This window comes from Oryctolagus cuniculus, unplaced genomic scaffold, assembly GCF_964237555.1.
Source record: "Oryctolagus cuniculus unplaced genomic scaffold, mOryCun1.1 SCAFFOLD_77, whole genome shotgun sequence".
NCBI lineage: Eukaryota > Metazoa > Chordata > Mammalia > Lagomorpha > Leporidae > Oryctolagus > Oryctolagus cuniculus.
The window spans coordinates 354,212-369,239 of NW_027208393.1; the positions used below are offsets into that span (position 1 = coordinate 354,212).

Genomic DNA, 15,028 nt, shown 5'->3' on the forward strand with positions numbered 1-15,028 from the left:
TTTAACCTGGCCACCTTGGAATTTCTCATGACCTCCACCAAGTGGGCCACCAAGTCCTTTGTAAAGTCCTGGTAGGATTTCAGGAATTCCACACCCATGAAGCCCTCTATCCAGCAATATTCCACACAAGGGGTGGAAAGGAAATAAAGGGCCCCTCCCATGGAAACATTACCCTGGGAGATAGCTCTCCTAACCCATGTGGAATAATGCTCGAACCAACTGGCTCACTGGGTTCATTACTATTTCCAGGCATAACTCTCTCTGCACAGTAGCACTTCATTCTGTCACCTATTACATTGTCCTCATTGGGAATCTCTTCAACAAGAAGGTGCCCATCTGCTCTGATGAATGTCCTCCTTCATGAAATTGAATGTGATGTTGAACAATCACTAGTGAGTAACTCATCTGTGGCACCCAGGCCACTGGGCACAGTCAACCTTGGGGTCGTGGAGCTGCCTGAAGATGTAGTTGTTTCAGACAGTTCCAAGTAGCTGATGGTTGACCAGACATTATTAGCCCAAGGTGTTTTCTGGATGAAAAACTAGGCTCAAATTCAGTTTAAAATCCAAAAAGATGTCTTTGGTAAATAATGATCTCATGCATGAAGTTTTGGTTCAGTTGTAAAATTCAACTGGATATTGGGTTTGAAGGAATTTCTGTCTTGAATCTAGGAAGATTATTTAAAGAATTATTTATTTGAAAGAGTTACAGAGGTACAGCCAGAGAGAGAGATTGCCCATTCCACTGGTTTACTCCCCAAATGACCGCAATGGCCAGAGCTGATCTGATCTGATCCCAAGCCAGGAACCAGGAGCTTTTTACAGATCTCCATGGGTGCAGAGGCCCAAGGACATGGGCCATCTTCCACTGCTTTCCCAGGCCATAACAGAGAGCTAGATCAGAAGTGGAGCAGCCGGGACTTGAACCATCACCCATATGGGATGCTGGTGCCACAGGCTGGGACTTTAACCCACTGCACCACAGTGCTGGCCCCTATTTTGTAATCTCTGATTTACAGTCTATAAAATAATTTAAATTTGTTAACAAATATATTTTTACAAATGTTCATATATGAAAAATTATTCAAGACCGCTTGAGATTAAGGTTGAAATTTACTATATTCTTTTATTTAGAAAATCTCTTAATTTGGAGATTTTTTAAAGGATCAATTCAAAATGTAACTCAAGGAAATCAGCAGAACTATTTGGTGATAGTCTTAATTGCTAATTCTGAAATAGATTAAAAGCATCTCCTTTTAATAGTTTTTTGTTTAATTGGTGACTCTGTCAGTTTTCTACCAACTCCAGTAAGCTCTCTTTTCTTCTCTATTTCTCTGTTAAAATTGCTTCAAATTATGAGATGATTCTGTGTGCTAACTCATTTAAGGTTTTACTTATCCATTTTAGAGAAAGACCAAAGAGATCAATTGTTTAAAAACACCTGAGTCTTTATTAATAAGAGTTGTGGTTTGATTATATGCTCATTTTAAAGCATTTGAGGGATCACTTTTGAACAATGATCAAGTCTGGCCTATATTACATTAAGATGTTAAGGGATCCCCACCCCCTCGAGCCGCCGTTGCAATGACGCTCCCTACGGCCTGCAGTCGGCGAGCCGCCGCGGGTTGAAGACACGGTGCTGGACCGCACCGGAGGAGCTCTAGACCAAATGGGTGGCCCGCCAGGATGCCAGTATCCTTAAGTGCTCAAGACCAGAGAGAGGAAACAAAACAGTCGGGAACCGGTGGGGGAGGGAGGGAATTAGCAGAAGGTGTCATGGCGGCCGCGCTCTATGGTCACGTGTCCCGAAAGCCCGCCTTTGAACTTCCGGTCACGTGCCCTCAGAACCCTCGCAGCCAGCGATGGAGGCGAGACCCCCCAGTAACAGAGGCGGTGGCGACGGCTGCGGCCACTGGGTTTCCACCTCTTCCCAGCAGCAGCTCTAAGAAGCGCAGCGGAACTCGACCTGACCCAACACAGCTACTTACTCCCTGCTCAGGGTTGTGGCTTCCACCTGCACCGTCTAACCATCATGGCAACTTCCTCTGAAGAAGTATTGCTGATTGTAAAGAAGGTGCGACAGAAGAAACAGGATGGAGCTCTGTACCTCATGGCAGAAAGAATTGCTTGGGCACCTGAAGGCAAAGATAGGTTTACAATCAGTCATATGTATGCGGACATTAAATGCCAGAAAATCAGTCCAGAAGGAAAAGCTAAAATTCAGCTTCAGCTGGTCCTGCATGCAGGGGACACAACAAGCTTCCATTTTTCCAATGAAAGCACAGCAGTGAAAGAGCGTGATGCAGTAAAGGACCTTCTTCAGCAGCTGCTGCCCAAATTTAAGAGGAAAGCAAATAAAGAACTGGAAGAGAAAAACAGAATGCTGCAAGAAGATCCTGTTTTGTTTCAGCTCTATAAAGACCTGGTTGTGAGTCAAGTGATCAGTGCTGAGGAATTCTGGGCCAATCGCTTAAATGTGAACACAACAGATAGTTCTTCCACATCCAACCATAAGCAGGACATTGGCATTTCTGCAGCATTTCTGGCTGATGTCCGGCCCCAAACAGATGGCTGTAATGGTTTGAGATACAGTTTAACTTCTGATATCATTGAGTCCATTTTTAGGACTTACCCAGCAGTAAAAATGAAATATGCAGAAAATGTTCCTCACAACATGACAGAAAAGGAATTCTGGACGCGGTTTTTCCAGTCCCATTATTTTCATAGGGACAGGCTGAATACAGGGTCAAAGGATCTCTTTGCAGAATGTGCCAAAATAGATGAAAAAGGATTAAAAACAATGGTTTCATTAGGAGTAAAGAACCCACTACTGGATTTGACAGCTTTAGAGGATAAGCCATTAGATGAGGGCTATGGCATTTCCTCCGTGCCGTCTACTTCCAATTCTAAGTCCATAAAGGAGAATAGTAATGCTGCCATCATCAAGCGGTTCAACCATCACAGTGCCATGGTTCTGGCAGCAGGTCTCAGGAAACAAGAAGCACAAAATGGTGAGCCCAGCAGCATTGATGGAAATTCCAGAGATGCCGACTGCTTTCAGCCAGCAGTCTAAAGGGCAAAGTTACAAGAATCCATTGAATATGAAGACTTGGGAAAAAATAATTCTGTAAAAACAATTGCACTAAACCTTAAGAAGTCCGATAGGTATTATCATGGTCCGACTCCAATCCAGTCACTACAGTATGCAACAAGTCAGGACATTATTAATTCTTTTCAAAGTATTAGGCAAGAAATGGAAGCTTATACACCTAGGTTAACTCAGGTTCTCTCAAGTGGTGCTGCCAGTTGTACCATTACAGCATTGTCACCCGGAGGAGCACTTATGCAAGGAGGGACACAGCAAGCCATAAACCAGATGGTGCCAAATGATATTCAGTCTGAATTGAAACACTTGTATGTGGCTGTTGGAGAACTTCTGCGGCATTTCTGGTCCTGTTTTCCTGTTAATACACCATTCCTAGAAGAAAAGGTAATAAAAATGAAAAGTAATTTGGAATGATTCCAGGTTACAAAGCTCTGCCCATTCCAAGAAAAAATTCGGAGACAGTATTTAAGCACAAATTTGGTGAGCCACATAGAAGAGATGCTGCAGACAGCCTACAACAAGCTCCACACGTGGCAGTCTCGGCGTCTAATGAAGAAAACGTGAGGAGTCCATGGCTGTCACATGTGATGTGAGATCGAAGAGAAATGTGACCTGCAGTGACTCTGGAAACCTGGCCTAGTAAACATGCAGATGACCACACAGAGTGACAAGAAACACCTGCACTCTGCCGACTCCCAGAGCTGATGCTATTGTACTTGCACATGGGGAGCTGACAAGAAGAAAGGGACTGATTCAACTAAATGCTGGGGAGGTAAATTAAGGCAGAACCAAAATGAGCTAGGTTGCTAATATATATATATGTATGTATGTATGTGTACATATATATGTGTACATATATATATTTTAAAAGACTGTTTACTGCAGTTACTCAGGAACTGCTTTTGATTCACATTAAACTGCTTTCAGAAATTTAAAAATACTTTTTTAAAGGGTGCATTGATAAAATCTGAGGTTTTTTTTGAAAAAAAAAAAAAAAGGTGTTAAGGGGATCCTATTTCTACCAGACATTTTAAGCCTTCTTGGCATCTTTGCAGGCATTCAAAAATAAAGTTCCAAATTCTTTGGACTTTGATATTTCCAGTTGGGCCCCTGGAAATGTCAAAGGATATTTCTTTCATCTTGTAGAGACATCAACTAATTAGGCTAATTGGGTTATATTAAAGGTAGTGTCAAGATGTGAAATGGTACTAAATGTTATGATGATGTAAAATGCTATCAATACAAATGTCCAAATGCTACAAAAGTCCTATCATCTTGTTGTGTTGCTATCAGTCATGATGGTTATCTTCATGAAAAGGTCCTAGAGGCCTAAAAGAGATAAATGTTTTATAAAATCTTGCAGATGCTTTCAAAAATACTGTCTGGAGTAGGCAATCACCTCTTCTTTTTATTTAATGAGTTTATAAATTTAACCATTTACAATTTTACCTATTTAAAGTCTTTCATCATTCACATTTTGTACTAAAAATCAAATTTACTGCTCATGGAAATTGAAACATTGTGGGCTCTATGTTTAAAATGTGTCCTCTTCAAGGTTCTGAAAGACTTTTTGTACAGCAAACATTTGAAACCTTCCTTTTCAAACCAAACTAAGGGAGAGAGGGTCTTAATAATTACTTCAAAATGCATGACAATTTAGATAAGATGGTCTTAATGTTTGATCTTACCTAGAGGGACATACCTTTCCTTATGGGCATAATCTTATCTTTCTTTTTTTTATTTTTGTTTATTCTAAAGGTTTATTTTTATTTTATTTATCTGAAAGAATTACAAAGAGAGAGAGAAGTCTCCCATCTTCTGGTTCACTCTGCAAACGGCCACATGAGCAGAACTATTCCAAAGTCAGGAGCCAGGAGCTTCTTCCTAGTTCTCCCGCATGGATTCAGGGGCCCAAGGAATTGTGCCATCCTCTGCTGCTTTCCCAGGTGCATTAGCAGGGAGCTGGATCAAAAGTGAAGCATCTGGGACTTGAACTGGCATCCGTATGGTGAGCCAGCACTGCATGCTGGGGCTTTAACCTGCTGTGCCACAGTACCAGCCCTGAAAAACACTGTGATAACATGCCTGTGACTATAGATTTGTAGCTCTGGCCACCAAGGATTAGGGATGGGATTGAGCACCCCCTTGGCTGACCTTCCCAAAGGCTGCCTCTGTAGTCCACTTTAACAGAGACTAGGAGGAAGAAGAGTTATTTAGGCAGCCAATGTACAGGAGCAATGTAAGGATAGATGGCAGGCCAATTATAATGGCTGCCTTACATAGGAGTCTTCCACCAAAGAGACCCAACAAAGCTGATCTACCTCAAATGGCACTGATTGGCAATATGAGCAATCTGGGCATTGGGCAAGCAGCAGTCATGCTAGAAGATGGCTCCTGAAGGGGCCTGACAACTCTACGAAGAGTGACACTACTGGAAATGGAACTGCCCTGGAGGTTGAAGGACTCCTGGGTCAGAGCTGCAGACCCTGTTGGCCATCCCTAAACTGAAAAAGCCCTTCACTCTTCCCAACTTCCAAAGTAACCAGCATGGTTGAAGGGATGACCTAGGGTCAGTAACATTGCAGGCAGAGCTCTAAATTTCTTTTAGAGATGTCACCTATTAAAACTAATCTATTCAGGCCAGCTCTCCTCCCAGGTCAGCTAGGAAATGAGGGGCCCCAGGACCAGAAGCAGGCCAGACTAACTACCCCACAGCTCCTTGACTGCACGTACACACCAAACAAAACAGGAGCACTCAGGCGTACATCTGTCTTCACATTAACTGGCAGGACTCTTTTGCTCTCCTATATCCCTCTTTGTTCTCCTCATTTTGGCCATCTTTCCCACCATGGGCAATGTTTCTAATTTCTCCTTTTATCCTCATAGTCATAATGCTTCCATTATTACCATGTACAATTAACATATTTCAAAAGTCTTTACAGGAGCATATGACTACTAAATCCCCAGCAATTATGCAGGAAAAACCCAAGACTGCTCTTCAATCAATCCAATCCAGAGTACAGATACTCACTCCATGTCAATGGTTCATATCAGCAAGAAGTAGCCAGAAAGAAACTGGCACCCCATGTCCTTATCTATACTCAGAGTTGGAACTGATGGAACAAGGACATAAGCCTCAGTCATTTCAGGTTCTTGTTACCCCTTCTGTTTTCTTTCTTTCCTTTTCTGTCTTCCTTCCTTCCTTCCTTCCTTTCTTCCTTCCTTCCTTCCTCCCTCCCTCCCTCCCTCCCTTCCTTCCTTCCATTCATTCATTCATTCATTTCAGATTCTTCTGTTTCCTTCCTTCCTTCCTTCCTTCCTTCCTTCCTTCCTTCCTTCCTTCCTTCCTTTGTCTCTTTCAAGATTTAATTTGAGTTACACAGAGAGAGAAAGAGAGGCAGAGAGAGAGAGAAAGAGGTCTTCCATTTGCTGCTTCACTCCTCAAATGTCTGCAATGGCCAGAGCTGAGCTGATCTGAAGCCAGGAGCCAGGATTTTCCTCTGGGTTTCCCCATGGGTACAGGGGCCCAAGGACCTGGGCCATCTTCTACTGCTTTCCCAGGCCATAGCAGAGAACTGGATCAGAAGTGGAGCAGCCAAGTCTCAAACCAGTGCCCATATGGGGTGCTGGCACTGCAGGCGGTGGCTTTACTCGCTATGCCACATTGCCAGCCCCTATATTTTATAAGAAGGTATTTCAAAAGGTTCATGGACAATACACATCATCATTTCATTTTATAACCATGAAATTTTGAGTGCTTTTATATAAAGCATTGCTAAAGAACTGAAAATCATTAGGATGATAGAATGTATGTAAATTCCACAGAAGAGAAAAATCTACCCAACCTGGACCTCCGTATCTGTTCAAGCTGATGTACTAAGACTTTTAAATGGGTATAATGATTGAAAATGTTAGAGATTCCCAAAACAAATGTACCTATTTTTAGTCTATTTGATTGTAAGTAAAATATGCAACTTATTTTTTTTATTATTTTTAAAATAAAATTGAGGCCCAGCACTGTGAAAATAGTGGGTAAAGCCAGTGACTATGGTGCTGGCATCCCATATGGCCACCAATTCAAGTCTCAGATGGTCGAAGTATTTGGGGTCCTGCACCTATGTGGGCAGCCCAGAAGGAGCTCCTGGCTTCTGGATTTGGATCAGCCCAGCCCTGGCCATTGTGGCCATTTGGGATGTAAACCAACAAATGGAACCAACATCTCTCTCTTTCTCTCTCTATCTCTCTCTCCCTCTCTTTCTCTATATTTCTCTATATCTCTATCTCTATAGCTATCTCTATAATTCTTTCAAATAAATTTTAAAAATCTCTATCAAAATGGGTTTAAATATTTTCAGCTATTTCCTACAATACAGAAGAATACAGGACCTTTGAAGAAACATTAAAGAATTCATTTTAACATTGGATAAAATCACCTATTTTATAAAAGACTTATTTGTGTGTTTGAAAGTCAAAGTTACGGAGAAGAGAGAAAGACAGATCTTCCATCATCTGGTTCATTCCCCAAATGGCTACAAAGACAGGGGTTGGGTTAGGTCAAAGCCAGGAACTTCGTCCATGCCTGCCACATGGTGAAGGAGCCCAAGCACTTGGACAATTCTCTAATGTTTCCTCAGGCCATCATCAAGGAGCTGTAGCAGAAGTGTAGCAGTCAGAACTTGAACTGGCACCCATATAGGATTTCATTCTCACAAATGGTGGCTTAAATGCTAGTCCCTCCTTATATTCTTTATAAAATTACTTTTAAAAGTCTCCTTCTAAATAAACAAAAGATATCTCTATTATTTACCAAGGTTATTGTGCAATTTATTAATTGTCTCTATTTACAAGTCAAGCTAACACCAGGATTTGTTAGAAGACCCAAATGGGGGCAGTGCTATGGTGCAGTGGGTTAAAGCCCTAGCCTGCAGCACCAGCATCCTTTATGGGCACCAGTTCAAGTCTTGCCTGCTCCTTTTCTGATCCAGCTCTCTGCTATGGCCTGGGAAAGCAGTGGAAGATGGCCCAGGTCCTTGGGCCCCTAACCTACATGGGACACCTAGAAGAAGCTCCTGGCTCCTGGCTTGGATCAGTTCAGCTCTGGCCACTGCAGTCATTGGGGAGAGAACCAGTGGAATGGAAGACATCTTCTCTCTCTCTCTCTCTCTCTCTCGCTCTCGCTCTTGCTTTCACTTTGGCTCTGGCTCTGGCTCTCTCTGTAACTCTGTCTTTCAAGTAAATAAAACATATCTTTAAAAAAAGAAACTTAAATGAGTCCTACCCCTTGGGCATAAACTCACCTAAATCTACAGTGTCTGTCATCTGTCCATAGTAAAACTCAAGTCTGGTACATATCTCTCTTCAGCTAGACATTACTGTGTCCTTCCTTTAAGAATCAAGAGCAGGGGCCAGCATTTGGTGCAGATTAAGCAGCTGCTCACAATGCTGGCATCCCAGATGAACTCAGGTTCCAGTCCCAGTTCTGATCCAGTTCACTACTAATGTGTGTAGGAAAGCAGCAGAACATTACTGAAATACTTTGGCACTTCCCACTTTTATGGAAGAACCGTTGGAGTTCCATGCTCCTGGTTTTTGCATGGCGCAGTCCCAGCAATGGAGTCATTTGGGGAGTGAACCAGCAGGTGGAAGATCTCTCTCTCTCTCATAAATAAATATTTTAATAGAGTCCAGAACAGACTATAAATGTGCTACTACTCTACATTTGTCGCTATGATGTGCTGAATAAAAAATAATGTGTATTATCATGTACTTATTTGGATGATTGATTACTGGTAATTAGTATTTAGTTTTAAAGAAAAAATTTCAAGTGACAGTATTCATCAATAGGAAAAAGTTGAAACAAAGCACTCTCTATTTTTTTTTTCCTACAGGCAGAGTGGATAGTGAGAGAGAGACAGAGAGAGAAAGGTCTTCCTTTTCCATTGGTTCAAACCCCAATGGCCGCTGCACCTGCAATCGGGACAGAATCTGGCACTCCATCCAGGACTACAACCTGGTGTGCCAGCGCCGCAGGTGGAGGATTAGCCTATTGAGCCACGGCACCAGCCAAAGCACTTTCTTAATCTCACAAAGTCATGTGGCTAGGGGAAGGCATATCTGATTTTTTCTAATTAGCCTTCCTAAAATTTACAAATCTTTTTCTGGCAACAGTGAATTTGGCTCATCATAGAAAGTTCTTTGAAGGCTCTTATTAAACTTCTTCCTCTTTGAAAAACTCAATTTTACTGCATGCTACTGCAAGAGGTAAATTTTTGATTTATAGGAAATTTGAAAACCAATTATGCTTAGTCTCTAATTTCTGATTTACTTATAGAACAGAAATTACACAGATAAATGTTACTTTGTCTAATTTTTAAAAATATTTACTTATTTATTTGACAAGCAGTCATAGATAGACAAGGGGAAAGACCAAGAGAGAGGTCTTCCATTTGCTAGTTCACTCCCCAAATGGACACAATGGCCAGAGCTGGACCAACTCAAAGCCAGGAACCATGAGCTTCTTCACACATGGGTACGGGGGTCCAAGCACTTGGGCCACCATCCACTGCTTTCCCAGGTCATTAGCACAAAGCTGGATTGGAAGTGGAGCAGCTGAGACATGAACCAGCACCTGTATGGGATACCAGTGCCACAGGCAGAGGCTTAATGATTATGGCACAGCACCAGCCCCCGCTTTATCTAAATTTATGATAAACCCATGAGTTGCACCACAATGCTATTTTCTTTTCCTTCCTTCCTTCCTTCCTTCCTTCCTTCCTTCCTTCCTTCCTTTCTTCCTTCCTTTCTTTCTCCCTTCCTTCCTTTCTTTCTTTCTCTCTTCCTTCCTTTCTCCCTTCCTTCCTTCCTTTCTTTCTTCCTTTGTTCCTTATTTTTCTGTGTCATGAAGCTTGCACATTGCATCCAAGGACATGGACCAGGGATAGAGGCTTATGATTACTCTGTGCAAGAACTCTCCTCTTGGGGGTCAAAGCATCTGACAAGGAAGCTCTCCTAGATTAAGTCCTCAAGCGCCTCTCTCAATAACAAGTCAGAGAAGGTGTGCTAACTGGAGAGCATCTTTGGTTTAATTAACTCTGGGAGGCCTGAGTGTTGCTGGGGTCCTCATTGGGCTATAATAATGGGTCATGAATCATGGGAATGTGACTATTCACCACTAGAGGGCTCTGTAGGGTCAATTACATTTTCACAATCATTGACACCTGATTCCCCACTGTTGTCTCCAGCTGCTCTGCTGGGGAAGAAAATCTGCTTCACTTACAGGATACTTAAGTCCAGCACTGGAGGAAGCATAATTGAAAGAGCCCACAGCTGAGATCATGGCACAAAGACACTTGCTTCCATGGGAGAATGACTAAGAATACTGTCTTGGTTGGGCTGGGTAAAAGTCATCATGAAGAGGATCAGGGACCTCTGCATCTCCAAGTGTATTTCTACCTCCCAGCTGTGAACCCAGAATAGGGTATCCATTAAACAATGATTCCATACTTCCATGTGGTGCTTCTCTGCTTAACATTGCCTGCTGAATTCTTGTTCCCATATATTTTTACCCAGCATGATTAATTTTCTCACTTTTGCCTGACAATACTCAACAATTTACACACTGTGCTCTACATTTGCACACACTGCCAGCACTTTCACTTGATGTACATTATAAACCTGATAAATTGCTCTAATGATTTTTATTATTCCATCATTGTAAAAAATCCCAGTATCATGTTCTTTAATAAGTTTGGCATAATACTGAAAGTTGGATGTTTGCCATTGAAGACACTGTATTTTGGCTCACTGGTATTACCTAGATTAGGAGTAGTGATATCCTCTGGTTATACCTTCAATTTGAACTAAATTCTAAAACATAAATAAAATTGCTGATAATGGAGATGAAGTTAAAGAGGTAGAAGACAAAATTGGGCACTCTGATGGTGTGAGTGAGCTGTTTATGGTGATCTGTTTCTTATATAAAACCTGCTGCTGTGGGTTTGCCAAGTTATGTACCACTCAATAACCTTCTTCATGTATCTTTAAGAATTCTGTCCCAAATCTCGTCCCTTAATTTCACTTTCACAGTTACAGAAAATGAAATTTTGAACAAAGCTGCTGATTATGGATTTCAATTATTTGCAGAAAGTCTGTCTTGCTAATGCGTGAGTCAGTGATGCTAAAAGATTCCTCTTATCTCTCCCAGCAAGAATCTTTCATTGCCCACACTGCTGCTTGTGCTGTAGAAACTTAGAACACTGAAGGTGTATCGAAAATGGAGGCTGTCATGATGAAATTATTGTAATATGCATTTTAAATAATCACCATATTTTTGTGTTGCTATTGACTAACTCACAGTATCATGTTATCCTTTGTTCAGCTGAGCTATACTGCAATCTTCTTTATGGACATGATCATCACTTTTTATCCAGAGATTAGCATTCATTACATATCTCATCTGAGTTAGGCCACTCTCAAGGAATGAGGTTGTGTTGGTAAATAATTTAGTTATACTGTGTGTCCTGTGGATTGTAAAATTTAAAAGAGATAATTTATCATAACCATCTCAAAGGTCCTTTGGTACATCTTTCTGAATCACTTAGAGATGAGAACTCCTTTGAAAGAAGAAATGAAGTAGCTGACACATGGAACCACTGCCTGTAATGCCAGCATCTCATGTGAGCACTGGTTTGAGTCCCAGCTGCTCCATTATGAGCCATCTCCCTGTTACTGCATCTATTTGGGGAATGAACCAGCAGATGAAGATCTCTGTCTCCACTGCAACCTTCTCTCTCTGTATCTCTGCCTTTCAAACAAATACTATAAATCTTATTTTAAAAGAGTTTAGGGTCCAGCACTGTGGTGTAGTGGGCTAAGCCTCTGCCTGTGGTGCCAGTTTGAGTTCCAGCTGTTCTTCCAATCCAGCTCTCTGCTTTGGCCTGGAAAAGCAGTCGAAGATGGCCCAAATGCTTGGGCTCCTGCACCCATGTGGGAGAGAAGAGTGAAGCTCCAGGCTTCTGGCCCCTGGCTTCAGATCAACCCAACTCAGTCTGTTGTGTCTACTGAGAAGTAAACCAGTGGATAGAAGATTTTTCTTTCTGTCTCTCCCTTTGTCCGTAACTACCTCTCAAATAAAACAATAAATTTTTTTTAATTAAAAACAGAGTTTAGCCTCACATTTGGAACTTCTAGTAATTTTGATGGGTTGAGAGGAAATTTGTAAAGTCTATGATACAACTGAGAGCCTTCCGAGTCCTAGCATGTAAGAAGAGAATAGCGAGCAGACAGCTGGTAGACAAGACCTAACAGGGTACAACCCATACATAGCATTGTCTTTCTGAAGACCATAGTAAGTCCTATGGTCCCTGTTCAAAGGTCATGGGAAACCATCCACACAGTTGAAAGAGGAGTGTGACTTGATGAGATTTTGGTTTGTAAAATGACCTTAGTATTAAAGAACATCTCCAGAGTAAACATAGAAGAGTACTGCTGGATGGTAAATCTTCATTAATAGTAACAAGACTTGATGAAAGAAATGGCACCTTTAAGGGAAATGTAATTCAGGGAAGGAAGATAAGAATTAGTGAATCTTTTCTCCTAAGATGGTACTTACACCAACTGTAGATATTGGGGCCCTAATTTGGTGTGTTGAAGAGGATTCCTCTAGGATCTGGAATAACTTGAGCATCAGAACACATAATTTCAGACTATAATACCTTTAACAAGATAAGAATCTATGAACTCATAATGATATAAAACATAATGACACACTAACTAGCACAGAAGAGTGAGCCCTTAGCTTTGATGCTAGATCAAAATATAAATGAGAAACAATATTGGGAATTAAAACACCAGCATTTCATATAGCATTGATGATTAAAAATACTATTAAAGGTAGTGGATGAAAATTTGATAGGAAGTAGGATACTGGCATAATATTGGAATAATTTTTAATAAAAGTCCACACATTCCAAAAAGGAATAAAAATGTGTATATAGCACAGCATATATGAATGCTGTGGTGCAGCAAGTTTTGCCACTGCCTGCCACACCAGCATTCCACATCAGAGTGCTGTGGTGCTGCCTCAAGTACCAGCTTCCCTGCTTTTGATCAAGCACAATGTGAATGCACCTGGGAAGGTTTCAGAACATGGCCCAAGTGCTTGGGCCCTGCCACCCATGTGGAAGACCGGGAAATAGTCATTCATCCTAGCTTCAGCTTGACAAAGAACTTAACATTGCAACTCTTTGGAAATGAACCAGCAGAGAGAGAGAGAGAGAGAGAGAGAGAGAGAGAGAGAGAGATCCAGCTCTCTGCTATGGCCTGGGAAAGCAGTAGAAGATGGCCCAAGTGCTTGGACCTCTGCACCTGCATGGGAGACCCAGAAGAATCTCTTGGCTCCTGGCTGTGGATTGATGCAGCTCTGGCTGTTGCAGCCAATTGGGGAGTTAACCAGTAGACGGGAGACCTGTCTCTCTCTCTCACTGCCTCTCTTTCTCTCAAATAAATAAATAAATCCTTTTAAAAGATATAGATGTAGACATAGATATAGGTACTGATCACTCATTGTAATTCTGCATTCAAAATGGATAAATAAATACTTAAAAGGTTGCATGTGAATCAATCTGGCAGAAATTCACTAAGTACCAAGTTGATAGCATCCATCATAGCACAGATGGGAGACTTAGCAGAGCCCAGCATCGACCCATGGTGCTTCTGATGAGAATACAGGGCCCATATTTTCTCAGAAAGGAACACTGGAGCGACCCAGCTTGAGTCATCTCTGCTCTTGATATCTATTAAGAGTTTTCATATTAGAATTTCATATTAGAATTCCAGAAAAATAACATGGAATCACAGTGGGAGAAACGATATTTTAACATGGTTGGAAAAAGATGTGATAGTTCTGTGGATTGGGTTGTGTTGGATTAATGTTGGTTTCTTAAATTGGGGTTCATATGCTATTTATCAGGGGACCACCCTATAGTTAGCAGAAACATCTTGGGTCAGGGGCAAAAGTGCTAAAAGGATACTAACTGGGCATTCTCAATGAATGGGACTCACTCATGGTATTTCTGTAAGTTTGAAATAATTTCAAAATTAACTACTCTTAAAATGACCAAATTGTAAGATGACAATATCCACATCCTGTTAGTAAAACAGGGACAGCATCAAATACTATAAAGGCTAAACCTTACCCAATTCCCATTAGGCCAACGTTATAAAACTGGACCCCCTCTAAGCATCTACATGCCTGTATGGAGACTGCAGAAATAATACAATAATATTCACAATGCGTTTCCTGTTCTGAACACATTTGTGATAGTTTTGAAACACCTTGATCTTTTTATTTTAAAGATTTTGAGAACTCTCTTGATCTTTAAAAATAATTATTTTATTTTTGTACTGAAAAGAAAATATGTGGATATGTCTCAAATCTGTTGGTTCACTCCCCAACATTATGCCACAGCTGGGGCAGGACCAAGCCCAAACCAGCAACCTGAAACACAATCTGGGTCTCTACAAGGGTGGCACGGACTCAACTCCTTTAACCCTCATCACTGTCTCAGAATGCACACCAACATGAAGCTGGAATCAGAAGCAGAGCTGGGACTTTACCCAGGCTCTCTGACATGGGATGCAGGCATCCCAAACAGTGGTCACACCACTATGTCAAATGGCCACTCCTTCATTTTTAATTTAGTTTTTATTTGGGAATCAGAGAGACTGAGAAAGACAAGCAGCAGAAATCACTTATCTGTTGGCTTACTGCACAATGCCCACCACATCAGGACTGAATTAGATGAAAGACAGGAGCCAGGAGCTTCATCCAGGTCTTCCACATGGTTGACAGAAATGGTTGGGCCATTATTCACTGCCTTCTCCACAGACTAGCAAAAATCTAGAATGGAAGAGGAGTTGCCAG

The 15,028-nt window shown here is 41.5% G+C and overlaps 1 pseudogene; it reads left to right on the forward strand.

The window, feature by feature from the left end:
- The first annotated feature begins 1,806 nt into the window (after nt 1-1,806).
- On the forward strand, nt 1,807-4,078 carry LOC100346349 (general transcription factor IIH subunit 1 pseudogene; annotated as a pseudogene).
- Nucleotides 4,079-15,028: the final 10,950 nt, after the last annotated feature.